We start from the raw sequence: 7,489 nt of genomic DNA, 5'->3' as shown, positions 1-7,489 counted from the left end.
CACCATGCCGCACTGAACAACACCATGCCGCACTGAACAACACGATCCCGCATCGAACAACACCATCCTGCACTGAACAACACCATGCCGCACTGAACAACACCATTCCGCACTGAACAACACCATGCCGCACTGAACAACACCATCCTGCACTGAACAACACCATCCCGCACTGAACAACACCATGCCGCATTGAACAACACCATGCCGCACTGAACAACACCATCCTGCACTGAACAACACCATGCCGCACTGAACAACACCATGCCGCACTGAACAACACCATGCCGCACTGAACAACATTATGCCGCACTGAACAACATTATGCCGCACTAAACAACATTATGTCGCACTGAACAACACCATGCCGCACTGAACAACACCATGCTGCACTGAACAACATTATGCCGCACTGAACAACACGATCCCGCATTGAACAACACCATCCCGCAGTGAACAACACCATGCCGCATTGAACAACACCATGCCGCACTGAACAACACCATGCTGCACTGAACAACATTATGCTGCACTGAACAACACGATCCTGCATTGAACAACACCATGCCGCACTGAACAACACCATCCTGCACTGAACAACACCATCCTGCACTGAACAACACCTTTCCACACTGAACAACACCATGCCGCACTGAACAACATTATGCCGCACTGAACAACACCATGCCGCACTGAACAACACCATGCCGCACTGAACAACACCATGCCGCACTGAACAACACCATGCCGCAATGAACAACACCATCCCGCACTGAACAACACCATGCCGCACTGAACAACACCATGCCGCATTGAACAACACCATGCCGCACTGAACAACACCACCCCGCACTGAACAACACGATCCCGCATTGAACAACACCATCCCGGACTGAACAACACCATGCCGCACTGAACAACACCATTCCGCACTGAACAACACCATGCCGCACTGAACAACACCATGCCGCACTGAACAACACCATGCCGCACTGAACAACACCATGCCGCACTGAACAACATTATGCCGCACTGAACAACACCATGCCGCACTGAACAACACCATCCCGCACTGAACAACACCATGCCGCATTGAACAACACCATGCCGCACTGAACAACACCATCCTGCACTGAACAACACCATCCCGCACTGAACAACACCATGCCGCACTGAACAACATTATGGCGCACTGAACAACATTATGCCGCACTGAACAACACCATGCCGCACTGAACAACACCATGCCGCACTGAACAACACCATGCCGCACTGAACAACATTATGCCGCACTGAACAACATTATGACGCACTGAACAACACCATGCCGCACTGAACAACACCATGCCGCACTGAACAACACCATGCCGCACTGAACAACACGACGTCGCACTGAACAACACGACGCCGCACAGAACAACACGACGCCGCACAGAATAACACAATACCGCACAGAACAACACAATACCGCACAAACAGTTTTAGATAATATTACGTCGCAGTCATGTGACGCGGACATGACGTCAATAGGCGGAACTCACGGCAAAATTATAATCCGTGGGCGTGGCTTGCAACAGGAAGTAGGAAAGCGGCAGTTCTGGCAAACAAGACACAGCGGTTAGTAACACGATGACTAACAAGGCAAATATTTTTGTTTTCAGCTTGCAACTTGACCGTCTAGAGCGTACAAGGTAATTACAACTGTTTTTTTTAGCCCTGAAAAGCGAGTGAGTGTGGCGTTTGGGAGGAATGTCGAACTCGGCGTCTGCTTCCAGCCACAGACGCCAAATTTCGACGATTATTTCGACTGGTCAACGGTTGTAAATTATTGCGTTGACTAAAAACTTTATTTAACTCTACTCTTAACTTTGCCGTTTCAGATATGCGGGTATTACACCGCGGAAATGACGTCAATAGGCTGAACTCTCGCCAAAATTCAAATCTGTGGGCGCAATGGCCTTGAGCGAGACACCGGATACAAACACGACGATTATCAACAGAAATATCTTTATTTTCTGCTTGCAAGTGGACCGTCTAGAGCGTACACGGTAAGTACAACTCATTGTGTTTAAAAAGATTTACGTTTGTGTAGTTTGCGTTGCGTTGTATCTGTGAATGTTGGTTGAGGCTAAATGTTAATGTTTAATTTCATTCCTTTAGGTTCCACGGTGTTTGTTGGCTGTATGTTTTCCACTGCAAGAAGAGGCTCGTATCATTGACCAGCAGGAGCTACAATGGTGAGTACCCCTTTCGTCTTCCATTTATGTTAAACACTTCCTATTTCATGTCTAACAGTACTCGATTTAACAAATAACCATAAATAAATACAGTGTGGGCAGTCACGTTAACATATGTGATTATCCTGCCTAATATGTTTATCACAAATATGTCACTAATCACTAATATGTTTATTTGTTTATCACAACACCTTTGGACCTTCAGCAATCGATTATTTACCTTCATCTACATAGAGACAGAACGATGGTGTCTTAAACATCTCATTCATTTCACCAAATAACTTCACGCAGGTGGATAACGGCCGTCTCGGTCACGCTATGTTGCGTGATGCAGTTTTGAAGAACCAAATGCATTTATTCAATGAATAAGTCAAGCTAGTTCTATGTTTATGATGTTGTAAGTTACGGTACCGATTGAAGTTGAGTTCGAAGCCAGTGGAAAACAGCGCTGCGTTTGTGCTCTCCAGGTACAAATGTTGTGATCTCTGACTGACGACCGGGCGAGACTCGAGTAAGAGATGTCCAAACGAGCTCCGGCAGGGCGGGCCAAGGCGGAGCGAACGGACGCCCTTCAGGCCGCCAATGACGAGCTGAGAACCAAACTGATGGACGTCCAGTTAGAACTTCAGCAGGAGAAGAACAAGGTGAAAACCTCAACAGACAGACACTGCCTGCCTCCCTGCCTGCCTCCCTGCCTGCCTCCCTGCCTGCCTCCCTCCCTCCCAGTTTTCCCGATGTAGATTAGACATGCGTGTGCCATGACTGTGTCAGCCTACATCAACAAATGCACCGAGGACGTCAGCACCACTAAGAATATCATCACCCGGGGCAACCAACGACCCTGGATGACTGAGGAGGTACGTCAAACGCTACGAGCGCGGAACTCTGCCTTCAAGTCTGGCGACAAGGAGACACTGAGGACAGCGAGAGCCAACTTGAACCGTGCCATCAGGATAGCGAAGCGAGACCGCAGTCGAAAATTTCAGGATCGTTTCCACGACGTCAAAAACATCAGGAGTATGTGGCAAGGCATACGGGCGATTACAGACTACAACTCACCCTCCCCCCCCCCGGTGGGTGTAGTTGATGCTGACTTTCTAAATGGTCTAAATAACTTCTTTGGGAGGTTCGAGGCACTAAACGGCACTCCAGCAGTTAAAACTGTCCCCCATCAGGAAGAGGAGGTACTCTGCCTTGACTCCGCCGATGTGTTGAAGACCCTGAGGAGAGTCAACCCCTGTAAGGCCCCTGGCCCCGACAACATTCCTGGGCGTGTGTTCAGGGAATGTGCAAGTCATCTGGCTGGGGTCATCACAGACATTTTTAACACCTCGCTGGGCCAAGCCACAGTGCCGGCGTGCTTTAAGACTGCCTCCATCATTCCGGTGCCGAAGAAACCTCAAATCACCTCATTTAATGATTACCGGCCTGTTGCACTGACTCCGGTTATGATGAAGTGCTTCGAAAGGCTGCTTAAAGGTCACATCGTTTCCAGACTCCCCCTATTATTTGACCCGTTCCAGTTTGCCGACCGGCAAAACCGCTCCACTCAGGACGCCATCTCCTCCGTTCTTCACCTGAGCCTGGCTCACCTGGAGGAGAAGAACACCCATGTGCGGAGGCTGTTCCTGGACTTCAGCTCAGCGTTTAACACCATCATCCCACAGCATCTGGTAGGAAAATTGGAACACCTGGGCTTCAACACCCCCCTTCGCAACTGGCTGCTAGACTTCCTCACCAACAGACCTCAGTCAGTCCGGGTCGGACAGAACACCTCTGATGTCATCACCCTCAGCACAGGCTCCCTTCAGGGCTGCGTCCTGAGCCCCCTGCTGTGCACCCTGATGACACACGACTGCGTCCTCAGGTTCACCACCAATCACATCGTGAAGTCAGCAGACGACACAACGGTGGTGGGGCTCATCAGAGACAACAACGACCTGGACTACAGAGAGGAGGTGGAGCAGCTGGTGGGCTGGTGCAGAGAAAACAGCCTGATCCTGAATGAGGAGAAGATGGAGATCATCGTCGACTTCAGGAAAAAACAGCCTCACCACGCTCCACTGATCATCAACAGCTCAGCTGTGGAGGTGGTCAGCACCACCAAATTCCTGGGGGTCCACATCACAGAAGACCTCACCTGGACTATGAACACTACGGCACTGGTCAAGAGGGCACAGAAGCGCTTGTACTTCCTGCGGAGGATGAGGAGAGCCCACCTGCCCCCACCCATCATGAGGACGTTCTACAGGAGCACCATAGAGAGCATTCTGACAAGCTGTCTCTCTGTGTGGTGTGGAGGCTGCACCGCCTCCGATTGGAAGAACGTGAGGAGAGTGGTGAGGACAGCAGAGAGGATCATAGGGGCTCCTCTTCCCTCCATTCAGGACATTTCATCTCAGCGCTGCATGTCCCGTGCCCGTAACATCATCAATGACCCATCACACCCCCACCATGGACTGTTCTCCCTGCTGCCCTCTGGGAAGAGGTTTGCAGCATCCGCTGCAGGTCCACCAGGTTCTGCAACAGCTTTTTCCCTGCTGTCATCAGACTGTTGAACACTAGAACTGTTGAGCTCTAAACTGAACTCTGCATCACACATTCACAGAACTGTACTTTATGACACTACGGACCTCTATCTTGCACTATCTCGCACTACCAACTTTACTGAACTTGTATAAACCCTTTAAATAGAAGTTTAATACATGGTTTAGCATTCCTCTGCACACTCTTGAATACTGTTTTGCCTACTTGCACTATTGCATAATTATCACTGCTGCACTTTATACTTATTTTTAATATATATATATATATATATAGTATATATGTATATATATATATTTTCATAGGATATGTTACTTCTATTCAACTGCAATATCACTACTTTGTTGTAAGACGTATGCAACGGAATTTCGTTTTGTATGCACCATGTGCAGACAAGATGACAATAAAGTTTGTCTAAGTCTAAGTCATGTCAGGTCAGCTGTCTGGAGAGAGAGAGAAGTCAGGACCTGCGGGCGGAGCACCACCGTGCCACCGCCGCCATGACGGAACTCAAAAGCAAACTCCATGAGGAGAAGCAGAAAGAGTTAGCCATTACCAGGGAGACATTACTGCGGCAGCATGAAATGGAGCTGATGAGAGTGATCAAAATCAAAGATGGAGAGATCCAGCGACTGAATGCCTTGGTCCTCAGCCTGAGGGACGGCTCCATGGACAAGGTGATCCGCTCTATCCGTGTCTGACTATCCGCACGCCACGTCGGGCTTCGATGCGGCCGCTACCGTATTGTGTAGCTTGTCCCCAGTAAGCGTCGCGGCGCTCCGTTGCGGTCTCAACGGCCCGGTGTGGCGCAATGTCTGCTCAGGTGAGGAGGGGGGGCGCTTTGCTGGCGGAGGTGGAGGAGACGCGGCGGTGTCGGGAGACCGAGCGGTGTCGCCTCCACCAGGAGCGCGGAAGAAGCCCTGGCAGCGGCCCAGCAGGCCTGGCAGTCCCGAGCGGCCGAGCTCCGATCGGCTCATCACCAGCATCGGGAGGAGCTGAGCCGAACCAAGAGAGACTGCGAGAGGGAGATCCGCCGACTGGTAGGACTGATCAGATGCGCGGTGCGTGGCTATGTTCCCAATTTCGTTGTATACCTGCAGTGCAATGACACCTAAGGCATTCTATTCTATTCTATTTCACAAGAAGAAAATGTCCGGTTGCTCGCTTCGCTTTTGTCACAGCAAAGGTGTTCTAGTCGATTCAAGAAAAAAATTGGCCGGTTGCTCTCTTTGTTTTTGTCACAATTCTGGCAAATGAGTTTGCCCGCCTGCCTGAGCGCTCCCCGTTTGTACATCCAGACGGATGAGATCAAGCTGAAAGACAGAGCGGTTAGTGTTTTGGATGAAGCCCTGGGGCCGGCCACGTCCACCGCCTTCAGCTGCAGACTCAGGCTGCCGAGCAGCAGATCGCTGCCCTGAGGGATTCCCAAAGGGCGGGCCTAAACTACCCTGGAAGTGGGGTCAACGCCGCTACTAGCAATCCTCTTCATTGCGTAAGCCACCTCATCACACACTTGCAGTACGCATGACTTAGTTCGTTGCTGGAGGAAGGTAGCACAAAAACAGTTTTGAACTTTGAACGAGTGCTTGTGTGTGTGTGTTGCGGGGCGTTTTCAGTCTCAGGAGGATCGGGACACGCGACGGTTTCATCTGAAAATCGCTGAGCTCAGCGCAGTCATCAGGAAACTGGAGGATCGAAACGCCCTGCTTTCTGAAGAGCGCAATGAACTAGTAATTTATTGACGGCACGCTTGAAGGTTTGCGCTACGTTTGATGCGCGCCATCCAGCGAGGCACCCATTGCGCTTGCTTATTAGTTGAGCGGCGCGGCGAGTCGGTTGCCTGGTAGATGTCTTTTATTGGGAGCCAAAGCCACGATTCCGTTCAAACCGATGCAAAAGGAATGGATACGTTCTGGCCCGCGTGTTGTGCGTCTTTCACATCCCGCACTTCATGCTTGCAGCTAAAGCGACTGAGAGAAACAGAAAGCCAGTTTCTGCCACTCCTGTACAAAAACAAACGCCTGAGCAGGAAGAATGAAGAACTCTCGCTGGTGCTGTGTCGCCTTGAAAACAAAGTGCGCTTTGTCACCCAGGAGAACGAGGAGATGGCAAGCTTGGTAAGTCGACGCGGACAACGGCGGCGTGCCAACAGAGTCCACTGCATTTGTGTTCCACAGAGAAGGCCTAGTTCGCTCAATGACCTGGACCGCGGTTGCGGCCAGCAGGACGGTGAAATGGAGTTCCTTCAAGTTGTGGAGCAGCGGCACATCATCGACGACTTGTCCAAGGTCTTCAGGCAGGCGACTCGGTGCACGTACGGCAGCGCCGCGCTCGCTCGCTGTCGCCAGGAAACCTTTTCCGTCCAAAGCTTGGCCGGCGGCCGCCATCCAAAAAATTGGCCCCTTAAATTCCGACCTTTCAAGCAGGAGCATTGTGCGCACGCGTTTGAACACGCTTTAGACTTGTTTTGCCGTTTTCAGCAGCTCAAAGCTCCCGTTTTGTCAGCGCCTTTGCCACTCGCTGTGCGCTGAAAACGACGGACTTGCCCGGCTGCTCAGCCCGTCAACCATGAGCCGCGAGCGCGACGTCATTGTCCGTAGGCAGCTAGTGGCAAAATGCACCCTGTTAGAGTTGCGCTCGCTCCAACTTATTTTGCAAGAACCACACGGGAGACAAGTAAGTTCTTTTGGACACCTGCAGGTGGAGAG

The 7,489-nt window shown here is 51.0% G+C and overlaps 1 long non-coding RNA gene across 2 annotated transcripts; it reads left to right on the top strand.

The window, feature by feature from the left end:
* Positions 1-5,789: 5,789 nt before the first annotated feature.
* On the top strand, positions 5,790-6,822 carry LOC148377524 (uncharacterized). 2 transcript variants are annotated; one of them, XR_015856650.1, is made up of 4 exons: positions 5,790-5,821; positions 6,080-6,273; positions 6,398-6,511; positions 6,743-6,822. It is a non-coding gene; the product is annotated as an uncharacterized LOC148377524 (long non-coding RNA). The 2 variants fall into 2 exon arrangements; XR_015856649.1 differs by lacking the exon at positions 6,743-6,822 and having other exon boundaries at positions 6,398-6,659.
* The last annotated feature ends 667 nt before the right edge of the window (positions 6,823-7,489 follow it).

The sequence above is a fragment of the Syngnathus floridae genome, unplaced genomic scaffold (genome assembly GCF_059516105.1).
Source record: "Syngnathus floridae isolate MCC-2025c unplaced genomic scaffold, RoL_Sflo_1.0 HiC_scaffold_137, whole genome shotgun sequence".
Lineage (NCBI taxonomy): Eukaryota > Metazoa > Chordata > Actinopteri > Syngnathiformes > Syngnathidae > Syngnathus > Syngnathus floridae.
This window is presented reverse-complemented; position numbering and strand designations above follow the sequence as displayed.